The sequence below is a fragment of the Erpetoichthys calabaricus genome, chromosome 4, assembly GCF_900747795.2.
Source record: "Erpetoichthys calabaricus chromosome 4, fErpCal1.3, whole genome shotgun sequence".
Taxonomy (NCBI): domain Eukaryota; kingdom Metazoa; phylum Chordata; class Cladistia; order Polypteriformes; family Polypteridae; genus Erpetoichthys; species Erpetoichthys calabaricus.
Window position 1 is genome coordinate 304206858 of NC_041397.2, and position 14875 is coordinate 304221732.

Consider the following 14875-nt stretch of genomic DNA (forward strand, 5'->3'; position numbering starts at 1 on the left):
TTCCCTTTTTTTTCCAGAAACAAAAAAAAGAACAGGATGTCATTAAAATAGCTTCTTGTCAATGTCCTTACAGCATCCACCATGCATCTGACCTTTTTCATAACATAATATATACATTACATATAGAACTATTTACAATATATTGTTCACATTTCATACATCATACAAAAAAAAACTATTTGCAATATACATAGCCTTACACAATACAAATATTCCAACTTTATAGTATATTCTTAACAAACACTAAAAAAGCATACCTTTCCAGAAACAAAAAAAGAACAGAGTATCATACAAATACCTTCTTGCCAATGCATATATTACTAATTATTACAAACACAAACAGTTAATACAAAATAAATTTTAAAATAACGATTAAAACCAAAATTATACATATTGTCATGTTGCTCACCATGCCGAACTACATTAAAACACTGTGGCACCACTCTAAAAAAATAAACTATTAAGTTTTCTTAAAAACACTTCAATTGTACCTCATACAAAAACTACATATAAGAACTCAAATAAACACGACTTATTATACACAAGCGTTTCCACCTAATATACATGTCAAATAAAATAAATTAAAAAGCCTTGGAGAGAGCTGAAACTGTGACTCACCCCTTCAGTATCCATCATGCATCTGGTGGCTTAACAGAGACTCCCCAATGTATGTGGTCTGTGAGGTGTAACATTAATTACTGCCCGTACTACAACATACAGTATGCTACTAACACTATACTGGAAAAATTGATTTTGGGGAAGCTCATAAGTGAAAGCTACCAAAAAAATTACAAAAGGCATAGTACACTTTGCTACAATTGTATAAGTCTGAAAAAATATCATGAAAAATTTAGCTTTTTGTAAGAAAATGTACCTCTGACCACTGAAGAAATAGTGATTAAGGAAAAACTTTCATTTTTGTTTCTTCAGGTGGCTAAATGGTTATGTTCTCTACTTGACAGCCTTTGTTTAACACCTCAGAATCAACAAAACTTCATTTTGGTTTGAGGTTTGTAGTCTGTTATTCATTTCTGAGGTAAGTTGTCAAGGCTCAATTTTTTAAATTGCTGCTTCAAAAAACTCTTGTGTGGAACAATATCATGACATGACTCGGTGGCAAAAAATAAGGCCTGCAATCAACTGCATCATGTCTAGAATTCTGACCTTCTGCTCCCATCTGATGTGCAAATAAAATGCACTTACTGTGTCTTCATTGTGTATTCAGAGCTCTTCAGTTTTTATACATTTTGTTGTTTTGCAGCCTTGTGCTAAAATCATTCAAACTCATCTTTTCCCTCATCAAGCTACACTCAATATCCCTGAATGACAAAGAAAAAACAGGAAGGCTGTTATAATAGAAGGACAGAGAGAGACTTCTTCCAGGGGCTCATGTGCTCTCGCAGTACACTAGGTGTCAGCATCCCAGTGGCATAATTCCTGTTTGGACATCCACAGGGCTTCATGAAAGCTATCATTTTGTTGGGTAGCCCTGTTGGGGTCCTTGGGGGTTGCAAGGGGAAAGCTGCTGGAGGCAGGCCCCCCTTTCACAGAGGGGTTCCACCTGACCCTGACGTGCTTCCATGGGATAATCATGTGGCAACAAAAGTACTCCTGGTTTCAGGTTGAAAAGGATCTCTCCACCTTTTCCTGTGTAGTCGGAGTTGGGAGGAAGTGGACAATACTCACTGGAGAGCAGTAAAATGAGGAAAGGAATTAAAAAATAAGAATTGTAAATGTTGTTGTATTATGGACGAAGAGCCTGTGACAAGAAACCTTGTAAGATGAAAAAGTCTTATTTGACTCCATGACTGTATGGAATTTTTAGTTAATATATACAATAATCACTTACTGTATAATTTATTACAGATATATATATATATATATATATATATATATATATATATATATATATATATATATATATATATATATATATATATATATACCGTATGTACTCGCGTTTAAGTTCTCCTGTAGATAAGTCGGGTATTGATTTTACCATATAATTTACAGGAAAACACATGCTATTGGTCCAAGAGATTATGATATGCTAACTCCCACCTGAGAGAGTAATCACAAAGCACACTGCCTTTTTTTCCTATGTATTGTGCCTACATGACCACACGGTAATATCCAAACTATTCTGAAGTGACGTTTGCACTGTTTTGTGTTTTTTGTATCTCACACCCTCATACACCTTTATCGTAAGAACATCCATTATCGACAATGGAGCGTTCGATCAGAAGAAAATATGAAGCTGGTTTTAAATTAAAAGTCATTGAAGTGGCGAAAGAAATTGGTAACTGCATTGCTGCAACAAAATTTGATATATCTGAGAAACTGGTGTGAGATTGGAGGAAGCAAGAAGATATAAAAAAAAAATGTAAGTGTCGTATTTTTGAACGGGTGTATAAGTCGGGGTCTGATTTTATGACTCGATTTTTCAGGTTTCAAGACACAACTTATATGCGAGTATATGTGGTATATGTATATTATATGGTATGTATATGTTAGGGGCAAAGTGTGAAAAGTAGGTATTGTATAGTATACCTAGGCATTCTATACAATGCGTGACAATTTTAGGCAAAGCATGAAATGTCTGTGTTACTTTGAAACACTATATACTTTCCCTAGACATGGTATATAATATCTATGCATTATACAGAATGACAAATACTATTTAGGTACGGCCATAGAATGTTTGAAATTTAAATTGTTTCATACTCACCATACTTACCATTTTCAGCATTCTATAGATTTCCTAGGCATTTTACACAATGCCTATTTTCACAAATTGATGGTAATATAATGGATTATTAAACATACAGCAAGTAAAATGATTGAATGTAACTCAGGGGTTAATTAAATGTAACTTAAAACTTGAGCACAAGAGGTCTCTGCCTCGTCTTAAAGAAGCCATCGTAATTTTCCAAGGTTAGAATGAAGTAAACAAGTAACAAACACCCCTCCAATAAACGGGATAAACTGATGGGAAAGCCCATACCCCCCTCCTATGAAGCTGTGCTAAGATCAATGGGACGATCCGCTAAACACCCCTCTTAATGAAGCAGCGTTTGCAAAATTCGGAGAATCGAAAAGAGTCAGAAATTACAGGTGGCATTAATTGATTGGAGGAGGTGATAAAGTTATGCATATTAAGAGTCAGATGATGTGATGTATTAGTTAAGATGATGAAATAAAAAAAGTATAAAAGCAGATGAATTGTTTAAATGATTGCTCACTCCATGGACTGAGACGTTTGTGTATACTCTGTGCAAACAGATATGTTCTGCATGCTCATCTGGGCTCCATGACTGCCTTCCTTGAAGATGGAGGAACGCTTTTTCCACAAGGACTGTTGCCTGTGTAGTTGTGTCTGAGGTTTGGGGAGCTGTTATGTCCCCTACAGGTCACAATATTCATGCAAGTAGAGTAGGATAGGATATTACAGTGTATTTTGTATTACACAATGCAATTCCATCTGGTGTTACTACAAATATTAATGTTAGAAGTGATCTTAGAATTATAAAAATAAGAGTAAGACATTCCAAAAATGTGTGACCTAGATACAATACATGGACACTTAAAGACATTGCTTACAGGTTATATTGCTACATTTCTGACAATTTTCAATTAGACACTGTATGTGAATAATGAAAAAATTTCAATTGTATATTGTGATATAATTATATTTATTATTACGTATATAACATGTTTATATTTATAAATTATATTTATAGATAATCAGCTGTAAACAGTTAAATTAACATATACAGGATATGAAAAAAGACAGTTACAAAGAAATTTCACAAAACCAGGAAAAATATATTAAACATTTAAAAAAGAAAGACACAAAGTTAAAAATAGCGATGCCTTTTTTACTTCCCAACACACAATACCCCCTACAAGTCTAAATAAAACTATATACCGTGAAATACAAACCCCAACCCATCCCGAATTTCACACAATAGCCCAGAGTTTGAATTGGCTTATTGTAAAGAGTGGAAGAACTGTACAAACAGAATATTTAAATGTAAAATGTTTCCAAAGACAGTAATGTACCATAATAAAAAAAAGAACTTTTACCGAGCTCACCCAAGTCCTCTAGACGTAACTAAATGCAGAGTTCGCATCCCTGGAGACAATCGCTGACCTTCACTTATCAAGACAGGTATTCATAGCCATATTACTTTTTTTACATGGCCAATGGAGACGCTGTTCTCTTTCTCTTTTTGAAAAACATTGTGATTTATGCAATTTATACTACAACCAGACATCCAGCCTTCAGGTGTGCTACTGTTAATCACTTTTCCATTCCGAAAACAGCATGTATGAGTGCACAAGCAGACCAGACAGACAACTGGCAAACATAAAACATTTTCTGTGTGGTGGCGTTACAAGTTCAATTCAGTTTAATTCTTTATTGGCATGTGTACAAGTACAAGTACCATGTACAATGAAATCCTTGCTTGCATGTGCCCCCGCAGACAGTGAACATAGACAAAAAAACACTCAATAAATAAATGAATATAAAGTAAATAAATAAAACCAGAATCCTAGGAATAAACAGAGACAGTGGCAGAAGTATATGTGCAGGTAGCAGTGGAGGTGACACAAGGTTACTGATTGTTCATGAGTCTGATTGCAGTTGGGTAGAAACTGTTCCTGAACCTGGAGGTGTGAGTCCGAATTGGCTTTAGTCACTTCCCAGATGAGAGGAGGGTGAAAAGTGACAGTGCAGGGTGGCTAGGGTCCCGCCTGATATGGTTCACTTTCCTGAGACAGTGTGTAGTGTGGATGTCATGGATCGCAGGGAGCTGTGTGCTCGTGATCTGCTGTGCTGTATTCACCACACGCTGCAGAGCTCTGCAGACCTGAACTGAGCAGTTGCAGTACCAGGATGTGATGCATACTGTCAGGATGGATTCCACAGTACACCTGTAGAATCTGCACAGGGTTGTGGGGGCCTTACTCAGTCTCCTGAGGAAGTAGAGGCGTTGTTGGGCTTTCTTGACTACTGCTGCAGTGTGACTTGCCCATTTAAGGTCATCAGTGAGGGTGACTCCGAGGAACCTAAAGCTGCTGACCTGCTCCACAGCCTCACCTCCGATGTAGATGGGGCTGTGCTCTGTTGCCTGTTTGTTTAACTTAGTCGCCAAATGAACCTGAGTGTTAAACCACATATACACTAACTTTTATTTTTTTTTTTGCAGTTAGTGCACAGTCAGGTTAAGTGATTTGATCAGGATCACAATGTGAGGCATAAGCAGGAACTGAACTGGAAATTTTGTGGTTTTAAGTGCAAATCCTGAGCTGCTACACATAGTGCATGCCTAGAAAATGTTCTAACAGTCATGAATGTGTGTTGCACGATATAAACATTTAACACTTTGAACATGAGGTATGAGTTAACTCATATGTCATTCAGCCTATCATAGATGCGACATACAAGAAAACTTGTATCTCAGCATAAACCCAATATAGATGCTGCCATCTTGCTGGCAAACTTTGCTGCCACGTCTTAGTTATCTACTACATAGCCTTAGAATTTTTTTTTGGTGGCAACAGCTTGTTGAAAATAGTATTAAAATTAGACAGTCCATAGTTATGTTGTCATGAAAACGTATAAAGTTGCTGATGTTTTGAAACAAGTAAATTTGTTGCAAAAATAATATTTTGACGATAATGACAGTGACTGAAATAGTGACAATATGCTGGATGATATGGAACCTGTAGGCTCTGGCCCTAATTCGGATTGCTGTCCCAAAGTCGTTTCTTTATCACAAGACATCTGACTTGTCACAACTGCGAGGATAACACTGCATGGACCTTCTGCTGCCCACTGAGCACAGTAACCAACTACCAAATGTGTTGTGTACAACAAGAGTAGACAGCAGAAAGAAACACATTGTATTTGTGGCACATGTGCTTCTGTGTGGTGTCATGCTTCAAGGATGCTCATTCAAATGGAGACTTTTAGTCGTGTTGCTGGTGAAAAACAAAGTAATTAATGGTTTCTTTACATTTTCAATACAGTTACTGTAGATAATAAAACTGTTGTCTTCAAATTGACAGAGTTCATTGTTTATCGTATATGCATAGATGTATACTGCTGCGTCCTGGTCATAAATGGTCCAGTAGTCAATGTGTTAAGCAAGTTCTGACGAAAATGGCATACTGTCAGCTCTTTGGATAAAGGTTTACGCTGTGAATTAGTACAAATGCCTGTTCTGTTTAAATCAACTCAAAATAAAGACTTGTCGGTGGTGTGCCAAACAGTCACTAAAACACCATTGGATGCTGAGGAATCTCATGTGGGATTTAAAATGCAAATGCCCTTAGAGTATATAATAATGTATTATTTTACAAAAATGATTGGTTACCCCATAGAAAATGTACTATTGATCCTATTAACGAATGCCATTAGCAAATTGTGTGTAAATTAATAAATACATATCTGCCTTAAAAAACATTTTGCAGTAAACAGTATAACTGGAATTGACATTACCTTTTAAATAGGATCCATGTTTTTAATTGTTGATCCTGCTTTGGGCAGAGATGCTGTATGTTATGAATTACCAAATGTCATTTGCTCGTCCACTATACAAACAGATGATGAGTTGTTTTCCCATCATTGTCCCACCTGGAATGCATAAAAGCTCCTTCAAGAAAGATCCACTGACTTCTTGTGATGCAGTTGTGTCTTGTCGAAGTTTTAGTATTTATGAATTGAAAATGTTACTAGATTTTTATGTCATATTCTTACACTGTGCTTGGAAGAGATTTAGTAGGGAAAACGTCTGTCTGCATTATGAGTGTTTTATGTACGGTAGTTGCCCATTTATCTGTGAAAAGACAGAGGCAGGTTTAGTTGTTTAATTAAAGCTAACAAGTTCCTCCGAGAGCAGCCATGTAAACCTCACAGGGGCAGTGCATTCACAGGCGAAGGGGCTGTTTACTCAGGAGTACTGATTGAGAAAGCCATTTTAAGAAACTACTTTGAACAAAAATAAACACACACAAAAGCCTCCAACACTGCTCAAAATGAGAACACACTTTAATTAAAAAAAAACAAACAGAATTACTATTTAGACCTGCTTTGCTCTGCAAGTTTAAAGGTCTAAAAAATACAATTAGTGCAGTCTGTACATGCCCAAAATGAACAGACGTAATATATATTGTTAAAAATTATATTGGTTTTATAAATCTCAGTGAGTGAGTTACAAGTCGGTTGTGGGGGAAACTTTCTCCTATCTATATACACTTATCAGATTTCATATACTGTAATGCCTTTTATTATATATATATTGTGAGGGGAAACATACAGCATCTAGCTTAATAAAAGGATAAAAGTGTCTCTGCATCTGTCTGAGTGCCTGTTCTGGTTGTTAGGTCCCTGCCATTCCAAAAAATGGCACATCACAAACATTTTTAGTAATAAAATGCTTTGCATTTGTCATTCCAGTAGATGGTGCATCACAAACATTAACACTGCTTATAGCAATCTCATACGAAATGACACATAACAGAGACCCATATCATAAAACAAAGACCTATGCAATTGCATGCTGTACTGAAAACATCAATCCTGAGGTCTACTTGATCACTTAGTTTTCAACCTGTCTTAGATGGGGAACAGCTTGTATACTCATATATACGAGGGATGTTCAAAAAGTTTACACACTTTTTTATAACTCTTTTTATTAAGAATTTCAAAAACAAATCACTTTTCTACATAGTCACCTTCGTTTGCCCAGTGTCGTGCAAACTTTTTAATGTCCAATTACTACTCCTCCTGCCTTAACTCCTTCCAATGAAAATATAAAAGAGTGGAGACTTTTTGAATGTCTTCATATAAACTCATTAGAATAATCTAGACGAGAACAGGCCATACAGACCAACAAAGCCTGCCAGTCCTATCCACTTAATTCTCCCAAAAATAACATCAAGTCTAGTTTTGAAGGTCGTTAAAGTCCTACTGTCTACCACACTACTTGGTAACTTACAGGTGCTAGTCATAAAATTAGAATATCATGACAAAGTTGATTTATTTCAGTAATTCCATTCAAAAAGTGAAACTTGTATATTAGATTCATTCATTACACACAGACTGATGTATTTCAAATGTTTATTTCTTTTAATGTTGATGATTATAACTGACAACTAATGAAAGTCCCAAATTCAGTATCTCGGAAAATTAGAATATTGTGAAAAGGTTCAATATTGAAGACACCTGGTGCCACACTCTAATCAGCTAATTAACTCAAAACACCTGCAAAAGCCTTTAAATGGTCTCTCAGTCTAGTTCTGTAGGCTACACAATCATGGGGAAGACTGCTGACTTGACAGTTGTCCAAAAGACAACCATTGACACCTTGAACAAGGAGGGCAAGACACAAAAGGTCATTGCTAAAGAGGCTGGCTGTTCACAGAGCTCTGTGTCCAAGCACATTAATAGAGAGGCGAAGGGAAGGACAAGATGTGGTAGAAAAAAGTGTACAAGCAATAGGGATAACCGCACCCTGGAGAGGACTGTGAAACAAAACCCATTCAAAAATGTGGGGGAGATTCACAAAGAGTGGACTGCAGCTGGAGTCAGTGCTTCAAGAACCACCATGCACAGACGTATGCAAGACATGGGTTTCAGCTGTCGCATTCCTTGTGTCAAGCCACTCTTGAAAAAGAGACAGCATCAGAAGCGTCTCGCCTTTGGACTGCTGCTGAGTGGTCCAAAGTTATGTTCTCTGATGAAAGTAAATTTTGCATTTCCTTTGGAAATCAAGGTCCCAGAGTCTGGAGGAAGAGAGGAGAGGCACAGAATCCACGTTGCGTGAGGTCCAGTGTAAAGTTTCCACAGTCAGTGATGGTTTGGGGTGCCATGTCATCTGCTGGTGTTGGTCCATTGTGTTTTCTGAGGTCCAAGGTCAACGCAGCCGTCTACCAGGAAGTTTCAGAGCACTTCATGCTTCCTGCTGCTGACGAACTTTATGGAGATGCAGATTTCATTTTCCAACAGGACCTGGCACCTGCACATAGTGCCAAACCTACCTGTACCTGGTTTAAGGACCATGGTATCCCTGTTCTTGATTGGCCAGCAAACTCGCCTGACCTTAACCCCATAGAAAATCTATGGGGTATTGTGAAGAGGAAGAAGCAATACGCCAGAGCCAACAATTCAGAAGTGCTGAAGGCCACTATCAGAGCAACATGGGCTCTCATAACACCTGAGCAGTGCCACAGACTGATCGACTCCATGCCACGCCGCATTGCTGCAGTAATCCAGGCCAAAGGAGCCCCAACTAAATATTGAGTGCTGTACATGCTCATACTTTTCATGTTCATACCTTTGTTGGCCAACATTTCTAAAAATCCTTTTTTTGCATTGGTCTTAATTGATATTCTAATTTTCCGAGATACTGAATTTGGGACTTTCATTAGTTGTCAGTTATAATCATCAACATTAAAAGAAATAAACATTTGAAATACATCAGTCTGTGTGTAATGAATTAATCTAATATACAAGTTTCACTTTTTGAATGGAATTACTGAAATGAATCAACTTTGTCATGATATTTTATTTTTTTGTTCTTTATTTCGTCTTATACGATTTCTCGTATTAGAAATTTGTTAGTTTTTGCATACCCCTTGGGGTCAGAGTGCAGGGTCAGCCATTTTACAGCGCCCCTGGAGCAATTACAGGTTAAGGGTCTTGCTCAAGGGCCCAGCAGAGTAGGATCTCTCTTGGCAGTGACGGGGATTCGAACCGGCAACCTTCTGGATACCAGCGCAGATCCTTAGCCTCAGAGCCACCACTCCGCCTCTAGTTTGATGACCAGCACCTGTACTCCATGTGTCTCTGGTTCTCTGTATTAAGAACCTGAAGTGTGAAGAAAAAAATGTTTGTGTGAAATTTACCCTTTGCAAGTTTCCAACCGTGTCCCCGTGTTCTTAATGAAATCATTTTAAAGTCACAGTCTCGATCTCCTGTGTGACAATTGTAAAAGCTTTGTTTTGTAGGCCACATGTATTGTAGGGTTTGGTTTGATAGCCTCTGCTGATCCAGCATTTGGCTGTCTCAGTGTCTGTCTGTGTCCGGGCATCCATCCATATATCCATCTATCTATCTATCTATTTATCTATCTAATATATAGTGCTGTTCACATCTGTCTATCTATTTTATAGTGCTGTTCACATCTATCTATCTATCTATCTATCTATCTATCTATCTATCTATCTATCTATCTATCTATCTATCTATCTATCTATCTATCTATCTATCTATCACCGTAGACCAGTTTGGGACTGCCGGAGATGAACAGCAGCAATATAATACCAGTGGGTGGCTAAGCAGCTTACCGATTGTTGTTTTTTTTTTTTCCTTTTTTACTGTATCACAGTATGATACGGCAGCTGCACCATGGCAGACAGGGAGAGACTTCAGAGAGTAGTAAAGGCAGCACAGAAGATCATCGGTTGCCCTCTCCCCTCCCTGATGGACATTTACACCTCCCGCTGCCTCAGCAGAGCAAAAAACATCATCAAGGACAGCTCCCACCCTGGCTCTGATCTGTTTGACCTGTTACCCTCAGGGAGGCGCTACAGGTGCATCACAACAAGGACAAACAGACTCAAGAACAGTTTTTCCCAAAAGCCATAACCATTCTAAACTCACACATGCACTGACTACACAGTCTAACCCCCAACCCCTGGACTTCCTTCTATCCATCAACTGTGTAATATCCAATATCTAAATGGTACTGATAATAACTGTGTAATATCTGTATACTGTACAATATGATTACTCTCAGGGTCCAACATCCACTACTCACTGCACATGATCATCATTATTGTGCAATATTTAAATTATGTGCAATAACCCAATAGGGCAATAGTTATTATTCTTTCCATATGTATATAGCGTTGCAGAACTTTTTTTGCAATTTCTTTGCAACTTTTCGCAACTTTTTGCACCATTTGTTTATTTGTTTATTTACTTGTTGTGTTCTACATATATGTCTGCACTGAAGGAGTTGCTTTTAATCTCATTGTACATGTGTATAGTGACAATAAAAGGCATTCTGTTCTATTCTAATTCTAATTCTGTCTGCTCACCAGTAAAGCAGTGACAAAGCTTTTGTGTGTGTGTCTCAGGTGCCAACGAGCAGACCTCATGTCTTGCCATTCTCTTTGTTTTGTCTAACAGCCCCTTGGCTCTGAGTCATTCATCAGTTTTTACATTCTGTGTTCACAGAGCTTTCCGGGGTATTAAATGAAGGGTCTTTGTGGTTAATCTCTTCAGCTGCTCCGCCCACTTTGCTCTCCGGCGCGGTGTGTCACCCTGACTGCTTTACTTCTGAATTCTGTTGTGCCTTCCACAGCTTGAAGATCTGGTTTCACAGTAGCAGCCACAGTATTTAGACGAAGGGGGATCATAAAATACTCCATGTGTCGGAATTTCCAAAACTAGTCAGCTGCTGGTGGATATTTCCAATTTTCATATTAAAAAAGGCCATAAAAGATTGATCAGTGCAGTGCAGTAAAACTGAGGTGGACGAGTGTCCTAATTTATGATATGCTTCCCATTGACCCTAACAGAGCTTGAGAGGATCTGCCAAGAGGAATAAGATAAAAAGCCCAAATCCGGCTGTGCAAAGCTTGTACAGGCTTACCAAGGATTCTCAAAAATATTTGCTATCTCTTGCCTTGTGTGCACCTTCAGTGCCTTTCCTCTATATTTGCATGTGTGGACGTTCCTTCACGGGCGCTACCTGTTCCCATAAGCCTTCGTCTCAATCTCTTTCATTATTTTGGAGGTTTTTATACTTGCCGTCTTTGAAGGCAACTCTCTTAGCGTGCCTCATACACCTTTACTCCTCCATGTGTGTCTCACACTCACACTTCTGACCAATCACACTAAAGCCAAATTGACCAACCAGATTGCTCAGAAGGACAGGATACGCAGATTTGTGTTGTATTATATAGTAGATATATTATGACATTTTAATTGCCTTTTGAGTACTTCTACTTGTTCCCTGGAAAAAGAAAATACTCCGTCAGTGTTAACACCAAATCCTTTATAGAGGTTATATTCTGTGGTCACAGTCACAGATTATAAATTTATATCTATATATATAAACCAGTAGGGGGTGCCACTGAGCTCTAAACCCCAGACACAATCACACCCAAACCAGTCACAGGTTCACCTTTTTATTAACAAACGTTATCTTCAAAGATAAAATAAAGGTGTCTTGTACCCATCTGGTCAGAGAACCCGTCCTTCTGCTTTCTTTTAGCATGGAGTCCCATCCAGGCAAGTAATCACCCTATGGGACACCCCATATGTCTCCTGCAGCAAGTACAATATATATAATGAATTGAGGTGCCAGTGTCGGCCCAGTTTTAAAGATTGACAGTGGGTAGCTCTAATGGGATGTTTCTTTTCTTAGTGTTCATTTTAATCCAGTAAAGTAATAATAATAATAATAATAATAATAATAAATTGTATTTATATAGCACCTTTCCTATGTTCAAAGCGCTTCACAGAATTTTAGAGTGAAAAGCAGAAAAAAGACCAAATACATAACATGGGATACAAAATAATATCAGCATAAAACAGAAAATAAAGATAAATACAGAAAACACAATGCTTTGAAATAAATACACACAAATAAACCACAATAAAATACAAATACTACTTGAAAATCCTGAACATATAAAATAATTTGTTAAACAAATGCAAATCACCCTGATCACCTGGACAGAGTGGAAAAACTGAAAGAAGGATCAAATAGTTGGGTATATGAAATACCTTCCTGAAGATGTTTTAAAAGGTTGTTTGTTTGTTGATCTAATTAATTTATATTCAAAATTCCTCTATTGTGCAAAATAAAAAAAGAAGAACTGAACAAATAATAAATAAACAAATATTAAACACACCATTAACGTGACACAGCATCTTTGAAAATGCATATGGCATTGATATACACATTTAATGATACTACAGAGCACAGATATAGTAAACAAACGAAAGACGATTACCAATACAGAAATAAATGTTTAAAGAGGTTTTCCACCCAATATCTTTGGTTTCCCCATTAAAGAAAAACAAATACTCCTAACTAGGCTTTAATATTGCCTTTCAAAGTATTTTTATGAACCATTAACAAACCAATGAAAATGAATCTCTAGACTGATTGAATGCTGGATCAGTAGAGGCTAACAAACCAAACCCTACAATACATGCAGCCTAGAAAACAAAGCTTTTACAATTGTCACACAATCAATTTTCAAAATCCTCTTTGTATGGAAATCGATGCCGGTGGAAATTTTGCAAAAATACTTCCTAATGAAGAAACATTATTATTTGTATGAAACAAAATGTCTACTAGTCCCGTGCTTTCTAACTTTGAAGATATACAGCATTTCAACATACATGGGTCAAAAGATGTCAAAATAATGCTGTGGTCCACCAGGCTGGCACCGCCAGCTGAACCCAACACAGACATATCTGGGACACAGGTTCAATGCACACTTGATTTTCTTTTCTTTTTCCCTTGTAGGAAACACCTTCCCCATTCCCCACAAGTATAACACAGTCCCTGCACAAGCACAGCACAAACAATGAATCCCTTCCTTTACTCTTTTCCTTCTCCTCCTTCACTCCTCGGGTCAAGCTTTGTTGCTCCTCCTCCCAACTCTGGCTCCCCGAGTAGTGGCTGCTGGCTCTTTATATAGTGCACCCGGAATTGCTCCATGTGCTTGATTACTCATTTCCGGCAGCACTTCCGGGTGTGGCGGAAGAACTGCCCATAAGGGCTGAGCAGCTCCTGCTGCAGCACCCCCTGGTGGCGCCAGTGGATCCCAACAGGGCTACACCAAACTCCAACTCCCACGAAGCCCTGCGGGAGTCTAAGGTACCGCTGCAGCCCAGGGGGGTTGCCATCTAGTGTCCCGGGGGAGGTAACGCTCTGGCCACGCTTGCTCTCCCGGTTCTCCCAGCGTGTAGGCGTCCCAGCTGGGCAAGAGCCCTGGCTGCACACTACAAATGCTTATTGTTTCCTACTTAGTGCATTATTTATACTTGAAGTATTCTCCTACTTTTTTTTTAAACTCTGGGTTTTCATTTCCCTTGATGTCCTAAGCATGTTCTCATTGTGTTTTTTGTGATAATTTATCATCATCATCATCATCAGTGTTTGAAGTGGAACAAATAACCACACTCTTCTTATTGGCTCCTTCAACAATCGTGGGGGAGGGAGATTAGCTTTCTTCAAAGTCTGAAGGCATAATTAAATTTAAAAATAATTTTGGATGGTGGTGGGGAGTGATTGGGGCCGAGACGGGGGTTGGATGACAATTCACTTGAAAGTCTGAAGAGACGAATCCTGAACAGTTTTGGAAGAGGGAGGGAAACTCGTGGTGTGTGTTGCGAGAAGTACTCGCTGTAAGGAGATTGTGGTTTCGCATCCCGGGTCCTCCCTGTGTGGTAGCACTTTGAGTAGTAAGAAAAGCACTATATAAATTTTATTATTATTACTATTACTGACTGTGTTGGAAGGTTTTGAACTGCCAACTCCCCACCACGCACCGTTTCTTTTCTGAAAAGTAATACAGGTGATTTACTGATATCTTCAACTATGGCAGCATTTCTCAACCTTTAAGTATTTGCGACTCGAGTTTTCATAACAGTTTTAATCGCGCCCCCCTAACGTTTTTTTGAAAGGAGCCCACTAATACCAATTTGTTCTTTTTTAACTAATGATATATCATAGATAAAAATTTCTTATACCTACTTAACTTTTATCGACACTTACCTAACTCTATATTTATTTTACTAGTGTCAGAATGTAGTTTAAGTTAATTTGTTTTGGTTGCA